The sequence below is a fragment of the Strix uralensis genome, chromosome Z (genome assembly GCF_047716275.1).
Source record: "Strix uralensis isolate ZFMK-TIS-50842 chromosome Z, bStrUra1, whole genome shotgun sequence".
Classification (NCBI taxonomy): Eukaryota; Metazoa; Chordata; class Aves; order Strigiformes; family Strigidae; genus Strix; species Strix uralensis.
In genome coordinates, this window is record NC_134012.1 from 41,291,899 (window position 1) to 41,309,680 (window position 17,782).

The following is a 17,782-nucleotide window of genomic DNA, read 5'->3' on the forward strand; positions in this document are numbered from 1 at the left end:
GATCTTAGGTTCTTTCATGTCTATCATTACTATAAAATCAGAACATCTCACAATTCATTGCTTTTTAACGTAAACCAAGAAAAATGGACTTGATGCTCTACTGAGATCCCTTCTATCCCTACAGTATATGATTATTCTTCATATAGCCTTATAAAGCAGGAAAACACTATTTTATAGATTGATAACTGAGACAGACACTAAAAAATATAGTGAGACTATCTCCAGTGTGTGCTTATTGTGGCTATGATACTATTTTGACACCTTTGATCAAGAGATCAATAGATAGTTGAGACAAGCTGTAATCAAGGGCTGCTTAATCTTAGATTTCAATAAACTCCTAGAAGACAAGTAGTCATGATGACCATATTATGGATCTATAGTTGGTGTTATGAAAAGGGACTGAGCACCAAGACATATATGTGCCAATGTTAGAGCACAGCATTAAAAGCAGGTCTATGGCTAAGGCTGTAAGTATGCTTTGAAAATAACATGATGCATCACCAGTTTAGAACTATCCAGGCTATAGACTTGGAAGTACAGCCTGCTTTTCAATAGGGAAAGAGTTACAGTCTTCTCCCTACTTTTGATTGACACTGTTGTTTTCTAAATATAAGTTCAGTGGGGACTTTGCCAAAAATATCAATCAAAGGGAGGTATATTTTTTGAGTTACCTGTAGCATAGTCCATGGAATAATGAAAGGATGTTTGACAAGAATATGCCTCCAAATAAGGTAAAGCTTAACTAGTTATCTGCAGGTGTAGTTTGCAGACACCACAAATGCCACTTTCCTTACTTCGTCATACCTACTTCAAAGCACGAGGTGATATAAATACAGTCCATGGTTTGTGTCTTCTTTTAAGTGTATGAATTATCTTAGTCTTACCTGTGTTTTCCTGTTTTATCTTTGAACAGTTTGCAAATACATAGAGGTATGGTAAAGGTGTTGTGATGTTTCTGTGGAAGAACCAGGCAGAGATGTGTCTTCATGGGTAACCCATGGTGGTGTTGCCAAGATGGGCCTGGGACAGAGATCAGCCCTGCTGCTCTGAAAACAGTCTTCAGATATATTATTTGGGAGGTGGCATAGCACTCCTTTCATCAGGGACTCAGTCCCATCCTCAGACTGATGGCAGGAGAGTGACAAGGTGGGACACCAGGCTTATGCCAAGTCATGTAAATAATTATGGATGGATCATCTTTTCCCCAATGCCCATTACTCTTGTAATTCAGTTCATATACCACATCCTCCATTTTTCATACCTCTTTTTTATTATCTGGTAGCTATGCTAGGCAGAAATTTCAAGATTTCTAACCTTGGTTTGAAGCCTGAAAGCAGTCTGTGGTCTCCATCATATCCTGTTAGAAGCTTTCTGAGCAATCACTTCCCTTTATAGAGTGCAAGTCTCCCACCTGCTCACACCAGCCCATCATTTAAGTCCTTCCATTGATCTAAATAGCCTCACCACTGATACTCAGTATCACAGCACTTTGGGAAACACCTGGCAATTGTGACTCACTGTATCGGGAGACTAATATTATGTCTAGTGTTGAAAACGGTGGAAGAGAAGTGCTGCACAGCAAGTAATAAATTATTAAGTTTCAGAATAAGAGGACAGTAGGAAGATAAGTCTACCACTAAGAAAACTAGCAGTGTCGTGGCAAGTGCAGAGTTTTAGATGTGGTCCTCATGCAAGAGCATAATCAAAATCCCTATTGAGTCTCATGCTTCCAGCTTAGTAATGTGCAGGAAGAGTCTAATAAATAGGTGGTTCTGGAAAGGTTCAAGGTTCTGGAAAGAAAACATGCTCTGGACCTGATCCCCACCTCCTGGCCTCCATCAGGGTTAATCTGTCTTAGAAGGCACTGACTCCATCAGTTTCTTGTCAGAGAAGTTTGAAAGGATCTGGAAATCAGATTCAGTTCAGGTAAACACCTCTTCTAAAAAAGAGAGACAGAATGCTGGTTTTTTTCCATGACTTCAGTTTAAAATCTTATGAGTCCAAAAACGCTGTTATGGGATTTCTGCTTTTTCTGATTTAGACTGCTGTAAAGAGAAATATTGAGCATAGAAGACAGATGCAGTACAGTGTTACTGTGGCACAACCTCCAGCAGAGGTACTGCACCAGCACGTTGTTTCTGGGCTGGATCTGGTTCTGTCTGTGTGCCTCAAAACATAGTCAGGGCAAATACACATCTGGTTTTTAGTCATTGTGCCCACTGGCACCTGGAAGTCCAAAGACAGGTAGAAAAGAAAACTCTCTTTGTCTTAACAGTGCTGTCAATGCCACATTAAGGTGATGCTGAAAGCCTGGCCTTTTCCTAGGCCAGCAGCAAGTCACTGTGAATGTGTCAGTCTGCTGAGAGCTGCCTGGGGGTCTCCAGCCCATGCTCCTTTGCTCTGCACTTTCCTTTCCCTCTGACATTTTTATAAGCAACAATTTCTTCTTTGTTGCTCTCTGGCAGTTGTTGAAATAGGGCCAGGTGGAAGCCTCCAGCTCATTTGTGATTTATGGTCCAGTGTTCAGACCTGACCTCTTGCGCTTGTGCTCTGTATCTCCTAAGACTTTGAACAGTCACTGCACTTACAATTATAATCAGGGCCAGGGAGCAGCTTTCAAAACTGCCCCATGATGGCTCATAGTGCTTAATTATTTGCATCCTACCTGGCACGATTTTGGCCTGTGTCAGTAAGCGTTCCCCCAACCAGTGCCCAAACATGGTTTGCAGGATAGCATGGGCTGGAGATGTTTTCAGGATAGCATGGGCTGGAGATGTTTATTAGTATTCAGTTCATACAAAGCAACTCTGTTTTCAAAGGAGGGAAGACAGTTTAGCCATTGTGACATACCACTGGGTTTCAAGGACAGAGGACAGGCTTTTATTTAGTAGCACAGCCATAGTTTCAGACAAGTACTGCAGAGGTCTGGCAATAAGGCACTGTCATGTTTACAGCCTCCTGGGTTGAGTATTTCTTTCATAACCTGCTTTGAGCAGCAATGGGGTTACATGCTGAGTAGATAAGATGAGCTGAAGAGTATGTCAGGGTCACCACATCTCAAGAGTGAGAGGGGCCCCTGAAGTAAATTTCCCCTTGTACAACAGGCTACTCTCCTTTTCTGGCAGGTAGCATTTTGGTTTCTCTTTCTCTGTTTCCTCATCTCTAACCTTTCCTTGTCCTTGATAGTCTGCTTCAGAAATGCATCATCACCCCTGTGTCAATGACCTTCCCTTTCCAATGGCAGTCTGAATCCACATTTTTGTGTATAAACCCCACACACTGCAATAACTCACTGGTTATCTGAATACCTGTTTTCAAGATCAGCACTTTTACATGGATAGGTATGGTCCAAAGGGGTTTAAAAATTGATTTTTTCAGACCAAGATAGAAAACACATTTGAAGACAATTGCTGTAATATTAATAAAATTTACCTGGTAATTCTTTTTTTTTGGTAAGAGTAGTTGAGAGGGGATGCAGATTAGTGGGGTACTGGCCTGGGAGTCAGGTCTTCAATTTTAATCTTTGTTTCCAAAAATTGTGACACTGGACTGGTCCCTCACCACATTCTCTACTTCATCTACGTCTTTGGGAAGGGTCTGCCACTTGTTAGCTGTATATTCATTGTTCAGCACAAGGTCATGATTTAAACAAACCACAAATTTAAAGCAAAAAAGCAACAGTTCAAATCAGACAAATTGGTCCACAGCTAAAATGTCCTACACAGATTCAAGTTTCAGATGATGTAAAATGATCTACTTGGAAAGGCAGAAAAGAATAATGTAAAGAAATAAGTGTCTCATTAATTAGGGAGGAAGTTGACTTTACAGGGAATGGTGGAAAAACTTTCCTATTCCCTGTGAGTTTAGAGAAATGATACATACTTCATGTGGTGTTACTCTGCATTGCACTTAGCACAAGGCTGTCACGTACTTAAATATGTGGGGAATAATTGTACAGCCTTGAGAGAGTGGACGATTACACCCATTTCATGTCATGACACAATGTGGTGTAGTCATCTACATGGTATAGTGATGAAAGGTTACTGGTTTATTTATAAAATCAGTAATGAGCTCAAAAATAATGGTGTCATAATTGATGTAAAATTGCTCTATTAGAATGATTTATGCGCATTATACTAGCTCAAATTGTTTTTAAATGAGGCATTTGGGGTTCATATTCATTGTCTTTTGTCTAATTTTAAAAGACATTTAAAATACCTTAAAGCAGAAAATTAATTGAGTGGGTCCAGAATACAAAAGCAGTCTTGAAATGGAAGTGAAGTTTGTTTTAGTGATTTAAATATATACTTCAAAAGAGATGTGGGAGAAAAAACCAAAATTATGTTGTTTATCTGCAATTTATAGGTTTAGATGCTGAATAAAAATGTAAAGAAATCTTTCCTCTCTTTGAAACAAAAATAATATTTCACTGTGATAGGGAAAGAAAGGACTAATTTCTCAAGCAAAGGTGGCATTTTTGTTAAAAGAAGAGCATGCTTCATTTCAAAATAGCACAGCAGCTGCAGCACTTGTCTCACATGTGTCTGGATATGAGACTTCAGTGTGACAATCTGATGCACCGTGGCAGTTGGCTATCCCAAGGAACCCTTTCTCCAGAAGTCTCCTTTCTGTTTCATAGCATGGGATTTTACAGCTGCTGAACTGTTTGTGAAATTAAATTATTTTTCTTATCTTTTCTGAAGCAATACCCGAAGAGGATTTGTAAAAGTAAATCTGGCCTTCATTACATCCTGTTCTTTACTAGAATATCTGGGCATAATTCTACTCTTGATTTCACCAGTGGAAATGAAATTACTGTGAATAGGAATTGGTTTAGTGTAGGCTAACATTCAGACTGCAGACTTTTCTACTACTGGAAAAGATACTAGTCTCCAATCGCCCCAAATTTCCTTTGAATGGGAGTCATGCTGCAGTTGTCTGTCAGCTAGAGATTGAACTGCGTATAGAAAATAGAAGAACACCATGAATACCAATACATTCTGTTGTGCTCTGTGAGATGTTTTTCTTTAGGAGGTCCAAACTCAGGTCAGCAGAAATACATTTAACAGTAAATAGCAAGAATTTTAAGACAGTCATGCAGACGTATCTTTGTGAGTCATGCCAATGAATCAAGGTAGAGACTCAATACAAATTTATAGTTTGTGTATATGAAAATCCACCTCTAAATTACAGCAGTCAATGACCAGACGTGGTAATGACTGTCCTTATGTGAAAGTTAGATGCAATTATATTGAAAACAGGAGGCTTAGGAGCCCAACTCTGGCCTTTTATGGAACTAAAAGACAATATTTTACTAACAATATAGCTTTAGAATAAATCCAAGGGGTGGAACGGCTCACCGAATTACATTGTACTAGCAAGCATCACATGTTTGGGAGCTGTTACTTTAGAAAAGAGGATATAAAATAATTACTTTTATTGAAGTAGGCAAACTGTGGTGAAAGAAAAAGAAAATTTTTACAATTCCTCCCTTTCTTGAAATGTGTGGGATAATTCAATATTAAGCAAAGCATATGTTACAACACTTTCCAGATGTTCATTGTGAGGAAGGTATCATTGGAGAGATTAAAATAACTTCCATGAGACTTTTTGTCAATTTTCCAAGAAAGTTTCCATCAGCAGATATTATTAGCTGCTAAATACAAATCCACTAAACAGGGTTAAAAAAAGACCTTCAAATCCAAACTAGTCATAAAACTTGTTCTGATTCTGTTCTGTGCTAGATCACTTCAATGAAACATAAAAGAACAGGAGATAAGCAGGTATAGCTATAGTAGGTGTTAATTCCAAGATAGACCTGAACCTTTCAGGAGGAAAAGGCCAAATTTTTAGGTTTTCAACGCTGAATTTAATCAGTACGTTTTCATTATTTAAATTTGAAAATTTTCCCAAATCATCACAGTTTTAATGTGTATGGCTCAATCAGGAATTCATAAGGGGCATACTCTCAAAAAAATCATTTAAAAACTATCAACAAATTGTCAAATGTAATTGACTATATTTTATGAAATAAGGCTGGATAAGAAAACAGCTTTGCTTGCCTTTTATTTTTTAAAGGAAGGGCAAAAAAGAGGACAGGTTTTATTGTAGGTCACAGTTAACAATGGTCCAACAATAGAAGAGTTTGAAGGTACAGATTCTTTAATAATAATTCATGTCAACGTGTAAAAAGAGTTACCAAAACCCACCTAACCTCTATCTAATAATCAGATACAATTAAGTATCTCCAGCATCACATCATCTCTTTCATATGCTTTCTACAACACAGGCTTTCCATTTGTTCAGAAAATTCTGTTTTATGGAATCTTTTCCCAGAAAAGACAGAAAATGAGGTGTGAGCTCATTGGTATTCCTCAGTGCTGTAGTATCTTCTCTTTCAGGGGGAATAAACATACAAGCTGAATCCATCACTGACTTCCCTCTATGTACATGCCACCATCCATGTAGTTGTCACATAATTTCGTTCATATTACAGCTTCATATACTATTCATCAAAGCCATTTAGCAACAAACTGCCTACAGATAGCATGTCAGAAAGCTCCTGAGAAAGAACAGGAAGGAGTAGCCTGAAGCAGGTCACATTTTTCAGTGTTTTATAAAGTTTTCGTTCTTAAAAAGTGTGTTATTGTTACCAAGTGAAGGTTGATTTATCATCATATTGATGTCTACTGACATCCAGGCCCTGGATAATGTGCTTCATATCGGACCCAGTGGCATCACTGAGTGTGCCTTCTAATGTAAATAGGAATATAATTCAGGAGTGAACTATATATTATTTAATTAACATTGCCCCTTAGAATGTGTCTTTATTTCACCTTTTAATGTCACATAAACTAACATACAAAAATTATCAGCTTGTTCTTACAAATATAGGCTAGTATCAGTATAACTCTTAACATTCTATATGGCCTGTTCTGTAATTTCATTAGAAAAAAACCAGTATAAATATGATCATTATGAAAAGTAAAATAGTAATCCTTTCAAAATCCAATCTATTCTTCAAGCCAGTATCACAACTTTCTCCATGATTCACTGCCAGTTTCTTGTAATGGCATAAGATTTCCTTTTTTTGGCTTATAGTATATGGTAATGACTTTGGACAATGGACAATCTTTTGTATAACCTTTTTAAACACTCAAGATTAATCCAGACTTCTAAAGTTCAGAATTTTGACTATTAGATTTGTGGTTTAGAATATAGATTTTTGTTCCCCTTTTTTCCCCACAGTGTAACTCAGTAGAACCCTGCTTAGGTTTTTTTGGTAGGCAGCAGACAGCCAAGTGTCACTAGGAACAAGACTAAAGTAATTTGAATATGAAGAGAGACATTGATATGGCTGCCCTTTAGTCAGAGGGAATGAAGACTATTGGGAATAATTTATTCTGAGGTCAGCAAATTTTCATGCAGCCTACATCTTGTCTTCCAGACCCTTCTCCCGGGAAAAAAAAAAACCCAAGTTCAATCAGGTAATAAAATCACATTTTCAGCATAACATCTCTAAGTGTTGGGCTTATTTCAGCACAAAACTCTTAAAATATCCATGAGTAGTTTGGGTTTATTTCAAAGCTATTTAAGGAGCCATGAAACGTATCTCAACTCTTGCAGCTCTAGTAATTCTAGTCCATTTTATGCATTGTCTTCAATCTCATTTTATGATACTAAGCCCAAAATAGTATTCATGTGAGTGAAGCTACGAGCTTGCCTGAAGTCCTCCTTGATATCACTGGGAGATCTCAAAAGGAAAAGTGGGTGTGGGATGGAGCGTGGCTGTGAATGAATCTAGCCAGCTATGGTCTGTAACCTATAGCATGGTATTGGTGTTCTGTGGCATGCAATGAAAACTGGAGTCCTCTGATCTGGAAAAAAAGACATGTCATCTAAGTGCCAGGTGCAGAAGTTGCATAATAACATTTGAACATTAACTCAAGATTCTTGAACTTGAGTGTGCTGCTATTTTACCAACCACATTCCATACAGCCAAGACTGGGACCATTTAAATTGTGCTGAAAAAGGTCCTGTAGCCTAACAGGAAGAGTCTGACAGCTCTAAAACTTAAGCACATAAGTAAATGTTCTTACATATCCAAGGACATTTGGAGAATTTAGTTACACTTCTAATTTTTGGAGGTCTGAGTTTAATCTCAAAAACCTCTGAGGTTTGTCCATCATTCTTACAGCTAGACACCCTGGAGGAGAAAAGCTTTATATTGAGGTCCATTGTTAAGTCACATTTATTTTGCTGCTGTCATAAACTCTGAACCAAAATTAACATATATAAAAATACCTCTCAATTCTCCCAGAGTATTCTCTCTTCTGGACTTTTAAGTGCTTGATATCACTCACTTAGGGTCACATTTCTGATGTTGAACAGAGCCATGTTCTTCAACCCTGAGAAATCAAGGTTGCTAGGTGTAAGCAGATGTGTCAAATCTGTCCACTAATCTAGGGTACCATGACTGACTTATTTCAAGTCTAATTTTTCAATGCTCACATTGAAAATAAATGTGCATTTTTAACACTATTATTCATTTCCATGAAGCTACTTTCAAAATACCATAGTCCTGTAGTAGAAGTACAAGACCTTTGAATTTTCCATGGCACTAAATGTGGCATTGAAACATTTAAACAAAACATGTTAAGTTTAAACATCCCCTGTCACACATAAATGGTTTCTTTTCCTTCCTTCATATTACAGAATTGTTTAATAGCTAGCTAATACTTTATCACTGGGTACTGAGGAAGAAACCTCAGCCCACCTGCAGGTATCATTTTGTTTCACTGGTAGGTGAGGGATGAACATGGCTTTCATCTGTATAGAACAAGTTCTCCCCTTTTCTGCACATAAATGCCATAGAAAAATCTCAAGCTTTGTGCTTGAAATGTTAGTTAAATAAAAATAAGTTGGAAAACTCTGCCTCCTTGTGCTTTATAGCTTGAGGGAATGCAGTGGGAATCTTGTTGGCTCATTACAGGTGATTATAAAGCAAAAGCTATTGACAGAACTAACAGCTGTTTAAAAATGTTATTTTAGAAATTAGAGAAAAAAGGCAGGTAAAATGCAGGCATTTTGTAAACAACGGCAGCTATAGAAAAGAGTTTCTATTTCAATATTGTTTAAAAATACTCACTCAACCACTTAACACCCAGGGCTTGTAATTCGTTTAAGAGCTAAGTAGCACGTATGCTTTAGACCCTCTTCGTTAACACAGGCTGCTAACAGGAAGTTATGGTTTTGCTTCAGTAGTTTTCATTTATTAACACTCAAAAGTAAGGAGGCATACGACTCTGAATGATCATCAATTATGTATGTTACCCTGAAAATCAGCAGTTTATTGAAAACTAAAGATAGGGGGGAAAGTGGAAGATTTTTGACATATATAAACATTTAGTAAAAAAGTATAAATTTGTGTTATATAAGTACAACCTTAAAGATAGCAAAACAATTATTTTCATCATTAGCAATTTTAATTATTAGTTCTTAAAATCATTTCAGTCCTTTAAGTTCCTGAAGACAACTGTTAAGTTGGTTATCTACAAATTTACACAGAGCATCTAAAAGTAACATCTTCGTAGGACAGGAAGATATTCTATTCTTAACAATCCCGAGTTACTGTTAACAGGATCGTTAACACAAACTATTAATCATTATTGTGATATTAATAGCACAAGCTTGTTATTCACAAACTATTCAGCCTTTAAAACCAGCTTCCAACACATGCTTGGAAATTCTGTGCCTCTGTTCTTGCTTTGCAAATTCTGATGCTCTCTGGTCATGAAATCTGCATTCTCCCTGCCTGCTTCCCAGCTTCACCTGTGTTTTGCAGTGTTAGATTTGAAAAGAGAGCACACAGATCGTGAATACACTAAGTCAATTAACAGCAAGTCCCAAATTTATTGCTTCTGTCTCAGCCTTTTTGAGCTTCATTTGCCAGAAGGGAAAGCAAATACATAGTCTGATTCCCAGAGGGTCTCTGTGCACAGCACAAAGGAGCATGACAGACATCAAATTTATGTTGAAATAGAGGGCTTTCATATGGACTATTATAAATTATTTGCATATGGAAGGATGTACTGCATATTCTGGATAAGTGTAGGCCAACCTTCAGGTAATCCTCAAATATCAGAGCAGGCACACATTTAGGAATATAGACCTTAATGTAGCCAGAAATCATAAAGTGTGATGAGTTTTGCAAGGCTTTATGTAGAGCAACACAAAGAGGATCTTCACATCCTCTCTTCCCTGGAGTACTAGCATGTCTCCTGTACATCTGTTTCTCCACCTTCTTTAGCTCTCATCACTCACAGAAAACAGATGTTTGAGACTGGTAAATCCTTAGAGGATAAAGGCATTCCTAAGTAGTTTTGCTTCTCATGGGACATTTCAAGCAGTACAAAAATGTTGTCATTGTTGTCGAAAACATTTTTCAAAACCTGAAAAATGAGAGAGAGAAAAACAGATCAATATGTTCCTTTGGTTTTTTCTTCTGGTCAACTGAAATGAAAAGAAATTCAGTTGCTCTAACAGTGAAATATGGATGTAGGATGTTGATGCGAGAAGCCATAAAGGTGGTGTGGTTAGAAGGGAAAATTACTGAAAAGAGAAAGGCCTTCCAGCCTAGGAGATGTGATCCTGAGAACCTGGCTCTGAAACCAGAAACATCCTTGAAAAGTGCAGCTGGCCTCTTTGAAGTACAGCTGGAATATCTAGAAACTGGAGACACCCTGAGATTCCACCAATAAATGCAAAACCAAGAAACTGTAATGGCAATTTATAATCTGAAAAAGTAGAAAGATATTGTGAAAATAAAAATGGGTCTGAAAGAACAGAAAACATCATCATCTGTTGACTGTTACAGATGAAAAATTAAATTAACAGCATTTATTTGTTGCTTGAACTGATGGTGTCCTACACCTTCTTATGTCTCTGATGGGAAAAGGTCTTAGTTTTGATCCAGAATGAAGTCTCTCTCTCTGAAAACTTCCTTTCCTAAACAGGTTGAATTTTCCACATTAACTTTCTATGACATCTTAGACTCTCACTGGGGATGCCTGGCAGACTCCAGACTCTGTGCCATGAATCACAGAATCCTGGAATGGTATTGGGTTGGAAGGAACCTTAAAGATCATCTGGTTCCAACCCCTGTGTCATGGACAGGGACACCTTCCACTAAACCAGGTTGCTCAAAGCCCTGTCCAACCTGGCCTTGAGCCCTTCCAGGCAGGGGACAGCCACAACCTCTCTGGGCAACTTGTTCCAGTATCTCACCACACACATAGTGAAGAACTTCTTCCTTACATCTAATCTAAATCTACTCTCTTTCACATTAAAGCCATCACCCCTTGTCCTGTGATTACATGTCCTTGTATAAACTCCCTCTCCAGCTTTCTGTAGCCCCCTTTAGGTACTGGAAGACCACTATAAGGTCTCCCCGGAGCCTTCTCCTCTCTAGACTGAACAACTCCAACTGTCTCAGCCTGTCTTCATAAGAGAGGTGCTCCAGCCCTCTAACCATCTTCGTGGCCTCCTCTGGACTCTCTCCAATAGGTCCATGTCTTTCTTATGTTGGAGGTCCCAGAGCTGGACAGAGTTGGGGTCTCACAAAAGCAGAGTAGAGGGGGAGAATCACCTCCCTTGACCATCTCCCTCTGGTCAGGCTTCGCTTGATGCAGCCCAGGATACAGTTGGTTTTCTGGGCTGCAAGCGCACATTGCTGGGTCATGTTGAGCTTCTTGTCAACCAACACCCCCAAGTGCTTCTCCTCAGGACTGCTCTCAATCCATTCCCCACCCCTCCTGCATTTCTGCTTGAGATTGCCTGACCCATGTGCTAGAGCTTACACTTGACCTTGCTCAACTTCATGAGGCTCTCATGGGCCCATCTCTCACTCCAGCCTGTCAAGGTCCTATTAACGAAAACAGTTCAATATTTTGTTTTTTAATTGCATGCTTATTTTATGGTGAGTTTCCTTCAGAACAAGGGTCTTCTCTGCTGTGCACAGGGTTTGTTAGTGAAGTTAATTCACATTTCAGCAAATGTGACTGGGCCTGAACTGGGGACACACTGAGTTAACATAAATGGATTTTGTCACATTCTGCAAGACAGCTTGGCACAGCCTGGGGACCTCTTCCTGGATGCTCTTCCTGTGCCCCCGGTGCCTGCAGGACAGAGCCTGCCATGCACAAGCCTGCAAACTCTTCCTGACTGCCTCATGTAGTCTCGCAAAACCATTTCCATCCCAAAACACTTGTCTGTGGAGCCCTAAAGGCCTCCAGATGCTTTATTGTCCCAAAGGTCAAACACAGACAGACGCCCTAAGTGACTTGTGGTGCTCTCAGGGCAATGTGGTAGCTGGCACTGAATGAAGAACAGTTTGCTGAGTGGCCTTGGTGGAAATTGGTTCATGTGTTAGAAATGTGCAGAGAGCTGAACTGTTGCTTAGTACATGGTGGTGCTTTGCTCTTCTTGGGCTTTATTCCAGAATTACTGAATTCATCATGACTCTTTCTATTAAATTCAAAAGACTTTGGATCAGGCCTTATATTCATATTTTTAACCTAGAGCTCTTTGGCATTTTAAACAGCATCTTTATGTTTCTCATTTTATTCCTTGATACTGGTGGTATTATTTCTGCTGAGCCTTGTCAAAAATGTGTTAGACCTCCCAGTTAATATTCCTTTATATCAAGGCTGCCTGGTTTAAGAGGAGAGCACATATAAACAGTAAGGATGGAAGACCCAGTGGCAAATTCTTTCCTTGGAAAAACTCTCGGTCTGGTAATGGAGTTCTTTCCACTGAAAGGCTTCAGAACTGAATAACTGAGATTGTCTTGAGATTATGCACTTGCAAAACCTTCCCACCCCACCCCACCCCACCCCGCCATGTTTACAGAGATTGCCTGCTTGACCGATAGGGAGCATGGGGTATTTCTTGGTGCAGATTTTGCAAAAAAAGTTCTTAGTGGTGTCACAAATGGGTAATTTAGATGGCTTAAAGAACCACTGTGAAAGGTATTAGCAAAAGTTGTTTTAATATGATGTTGTAAAAGTATAACAAGTTCCATAACAAGATTCACTCTATTATTGTCCGGCACAATCATTTGAACAATGATTCAAAACTACCAAGGCACAAATCAAAGTTACCGTACTACAAGGTTATGCACGATATCAGTTGCTTACCAAAGATCTGCTGTCTCTCTGCCTCGAGGAGCAACCTTGAGAGGTGTCCACCCAGGGGGACATCCCCACCATGCAGCCACACTGCCTAGCAGGCAGTGCTCTAAGAAGGCTCGCTTAAGCTGTCATATTTATGAAATAAAGTGGTTGGCTCATAGTCAAATTGCATGTGACTCCTTGTACCCACAATTTTCTTTGTTTCTTGATAAATGAATCCTGGGAAAGCCACCCACTATTCATGTGTTAATCACATGACCCGTGTTCCAAGCTTATAGGCATCGATGCTCACTGTGTCACTCTGCTCTTTGTGGGTTTTCAGAGGACAGATTGGAACTAGAGGACTTCTTGGCCCAGGTATGGCTCACACCTTTACCTCCTTTGGAGCCTGTACCAAACCACTGCTAGTTTGGTTCAGGGGTCGAGTGTATCTGTCACAAATGGGTACTTCTACTGAGGACCCAGTATATACTCGTGGAAGTGCTGGTTTGTAGTTTTTTTCCTTTGGGCATGGTAATGATGTAACCAGTAGCCAAATATTACACCTGTTTTCACCGCCAAAATTCTTCCATGTGTTGTAGCTTCTGTCATTGGCTTGGGATTTAAAAATGAAGGTTAACAGCAACATCTACAATTTAGTCCAAAAATCTCTGTCAACAGTTGGTTTATTAGGGTTAAGAGGGGTGGAAGAAAGATGTTAGAGGTCTACAAGTCCCTCATTTAGCCCTTAAAAGATTACTCTAATAAATCCAGGCTAAGAAATACGATTGGCCATGGCTATTCTCTGTCCCTGAGGACAAATGTCACACAAGAGCTCATACTCATATGGGCTGAAGTCTCTTTCACATCTGCCCCCAATATACCTGGCATGAGCCAAAACTGTGCAAGGAAGGACATCTGCTTTTAGAAAGTCTAAAAGCATGCCACTGCTAATGTCTATGATTTGTTTCTGTTTAGTTTACTGGTATAGTTATAGCTATAGTATTGTAGGTGATTTGGGTCACATACGATTTCTCACTATTATGGTTCTCTCTCAGTATTGAGGACCATGTATTCAAAAGTATTAATTTTTTTACAGGTGTATATGGATACTTTTGGAAATAATTTAGGATCCATACGCTATCCACTTCAGTGGGAGATGGACTCCTATGTGCTTTAGAAAAAACCATCTGAGTTTTATTTTCATGGGTTAGTTTTCTCAAAGATATGGCCTAGAGCAGTAAGTCCCATTTGACATTTTATTGCATACCATGAGACTTCAAGGTCATGCTATAAAAGATCTATGCAACAAGTGAGAGCTGCCTTTGGTAACCCATCTCTCTCCCTTCTGCAGGTTCTTCCTCTGAGGTTAGCACAGGTAGCTCTGCAGCTAAGGGCAAGCTTTGCTGGGTTGTTTGCTGTGAGTACATGCTTTGAAATCTCAAATGTCTCAGCACCCAAACAATAATTCAGGTCTAATACAGTGCTACTTTTCTCATTTAAAAATGAGAAATTACATAAAATGTGAAAACAATCTGCTCCCATCAGGATGCTAAATACTGTTTTGTAGCTGGATTAAATAAATCTTAGTTAAGACTCTGAGTGTATATTTTCATTTATTTCCTTCCTTCCTCCCTTTTCCTCCCCTCTGCACTCCCAAGGATCTAACTAGAATATAGTGAAAAGTAGTAAAAATTAAAAACATGGGAAAAATACACAAGAACTAAACATGTGCCTCTTTCCAGCAAGTGAAGTAGCATGAGTCTTTTTTTCTTATAATTGTAGCACACTCATTTCTCTGTGTTTGCACATATGCATATATATATATAAATATAGACATATAAACATAGAAAGAATGAACACAATCAAACATATTCTTTGCAGCTTATGGGGCAGAAAAATCTATAGAGCTTCAAATGGCTGTCTTCTGCAATTCAATTTCCTTTGAAATGAGATCTAAAACCAAACAAGTATGCACATTTTTCAATTTAATATGGTCAATGAAAATTTATATCCCTCCCCTTATTTTATTCTGAATTATATTATTGCAGAAAATGATCAGAGTACATGTGATTCAAGGGGAAAATAATCAGATTTCATTTTCATACTGGCTTTGGGATGTGAATGAGCAAGTTTAAGAGTGAAATTTCTTTAACAGAGCAATATTTTGTACAGAGGCTTTTTAGAGACCTGAGTCACTTAAAATTATTTCAGTGGAGTGTCGAAGGCTAATTTCCAAGTCAGAAGTATAACTCGGTATTTACACTCATGTAAGAAGTGCTGTTGTTCCCAATAGTGAATGTGACATTTCAGCTACAGCAGCCTAAACCATAAGAAGAGGGTTTCTTTCTTTGAATCCCAATAGACTTAGGTTTTGCATAAGTTGAAACAAAAAAGTGGATTTTCATACATGACAACCTCTTTTGACCCCTTCCCACCACAAACAAAACAAAATAGAAACACTGCAGCCCACAGATCTGTCTTTTTTAAACGGGGGGATGTTGAGGTTTATTGAGCTGGCCACTGGGAAGCAATGTGCTCAGCACAGCCTGGCAGAGGCAGGGCTGGAAATAATTATGGACAAATGATCTTGCTCTTTTTCACCTCCATTTTTTTAGCTACAGAATGGGAGTGATGACACTGAATTTCCCAATGGAGAGAGGATTTGAGAAGAAAGGAATAAAAAAGCCAAAATTACTTTTGTGATAGTTTTGTATCCAGACATTCATGTCTAGGTAAAATATTGGTAATGACTGCCAGTGGAAGAGGTGTTCCTCACCCTGTGTACTCACGCCTGTGTTATGTGCACATATATACTTGCAGTGGATGAGATTCACACCCAAACTACTGTTGCAAGTGAGATAAGGTTACCTGTCATTCCTGTTACTTTAATTCCAAAGCTGAAGAAGTTGTCATAACAATGCACTTTTTGGCATCTCCTACAGATCCCGTGTCATATGTGTGAGTCCTCTGTGGATACATCAGATACCCTAGGGAATGTTAAATGTGATTAGACAGCTATGTTTAAAAAACTGAATCCCAACAAAATCCTCATTATATTTTATCTTAGTGAGGGACGTTACAGGTGATTACCTCTGCACAGCTAAATTTATACATCTTCAACCTGTGAGCTGAATTCAACAAAACTGACTAAAAGACTTGAGAAAAAAATTGCACTAATTAAGTGCAATACAGGATCATCCCCCAGACATATGCTTACCTGCAACCAGTATATATGAATTAATCATGAACTATCTTGAATAAATGTTCTGAAGGGAAAAAATTGCTATGAAATGGTAGCAAATGAGTCAAAATGATACAGTTATCAGGACTCTTTCTGTTTGATTCTCTGCTATTTTCTGCTATGAATAAATTTATAAATTTCAACAATCTTTCATTTAACTATTTAGCAAGCTACTTGTTTTGGTATTTCCAGCATTTTGCCATCTCTTCATCTTTCTCTTCCAGAAGTGGGTACAGAATGCCTTAGCCTGAGGTTAACCTGAAAATAGATATGATATATGTGGGCTAATAAGCTCAAAACAAGAGGTTGAATTCTGTGGGTATATCAGCCTGAGTATCAGTAAATTCAGGCATTTCTGTGCCGTGATCCATTATGCAATGTAAACAAACAAAAACATGTTTTCATTAAGTACTTTGAAGTCCTTGGTGAAAGGAACGATCTCAAAGAAAGTATTGTTCTTCTATGACGAAAAAATTAGGCCACTTCACGTAAAACAGTTTTCAAGTGTTGAAGCGCTAATTGAAGTTGCAGTGAGGATTTTTTGAAAGTAAACCAATGAAGTACAGATTTATTTCCCCAATTACACCAATTCATGGTGTCTGGTGATACTTTTTATTCCCCAAAATATTTCATTTGGCCCTCCCTTCTCTCCAGAAGGGTGTGGCCCTCCTGTATCGTCTGTATCATGTCTGCTAGTCCATGGAAGGTGTTTCCAAAACTCCAGTTGATGCAGCTAATAGAGACCAAAAAGTTACTCAGGTACCCCTAAAGAAGACAACTGCATTTCATCAATTGACCAGACTCTCTAGACCCTATGGCTTGTATTTACTTGATTTCCATTGGCTTGCTTGGGTCATATTTTACTTGCCTACACATAACTGCCTAGTGCCACTTTTTTATGCTCTGGCCATCCATTCGAGCTTTCAACTGCCCAGAAGGGCATCCTTCTTATCTAGGTCCTGAGGGCAACTCATAGAGCGTTAGACATCCAGCATTAGGCAACTCTGGTGTCACCAGCTAGGCACTCTGGGTGAACAGCTGATTTATAAACACCTTGACTGTGGATGCTAAAGTGTTACATCTTCTGAGTTCCTGTGGCACATGGAAGATAGAGCTCTGGTGGTCCCCAGTGTCAGAAAACAGGCAAACAATTGAATAGCTAAACCACTTGCACCTATGTAAATAGATGCATAGCATGGAAATTTGCATTCTCAAGTACAGAAAACCAGCTACATTTACAGTAAGTCCCACAGGTTTCCTACCAAAGAATGGTCTTGTTCCCTAAACACTTCTTAAACACATTGAAACCAATGAAAGAAATTGCAAATAAATTTTGTAATGCAATTCATACATAAATTTAACATCTCAG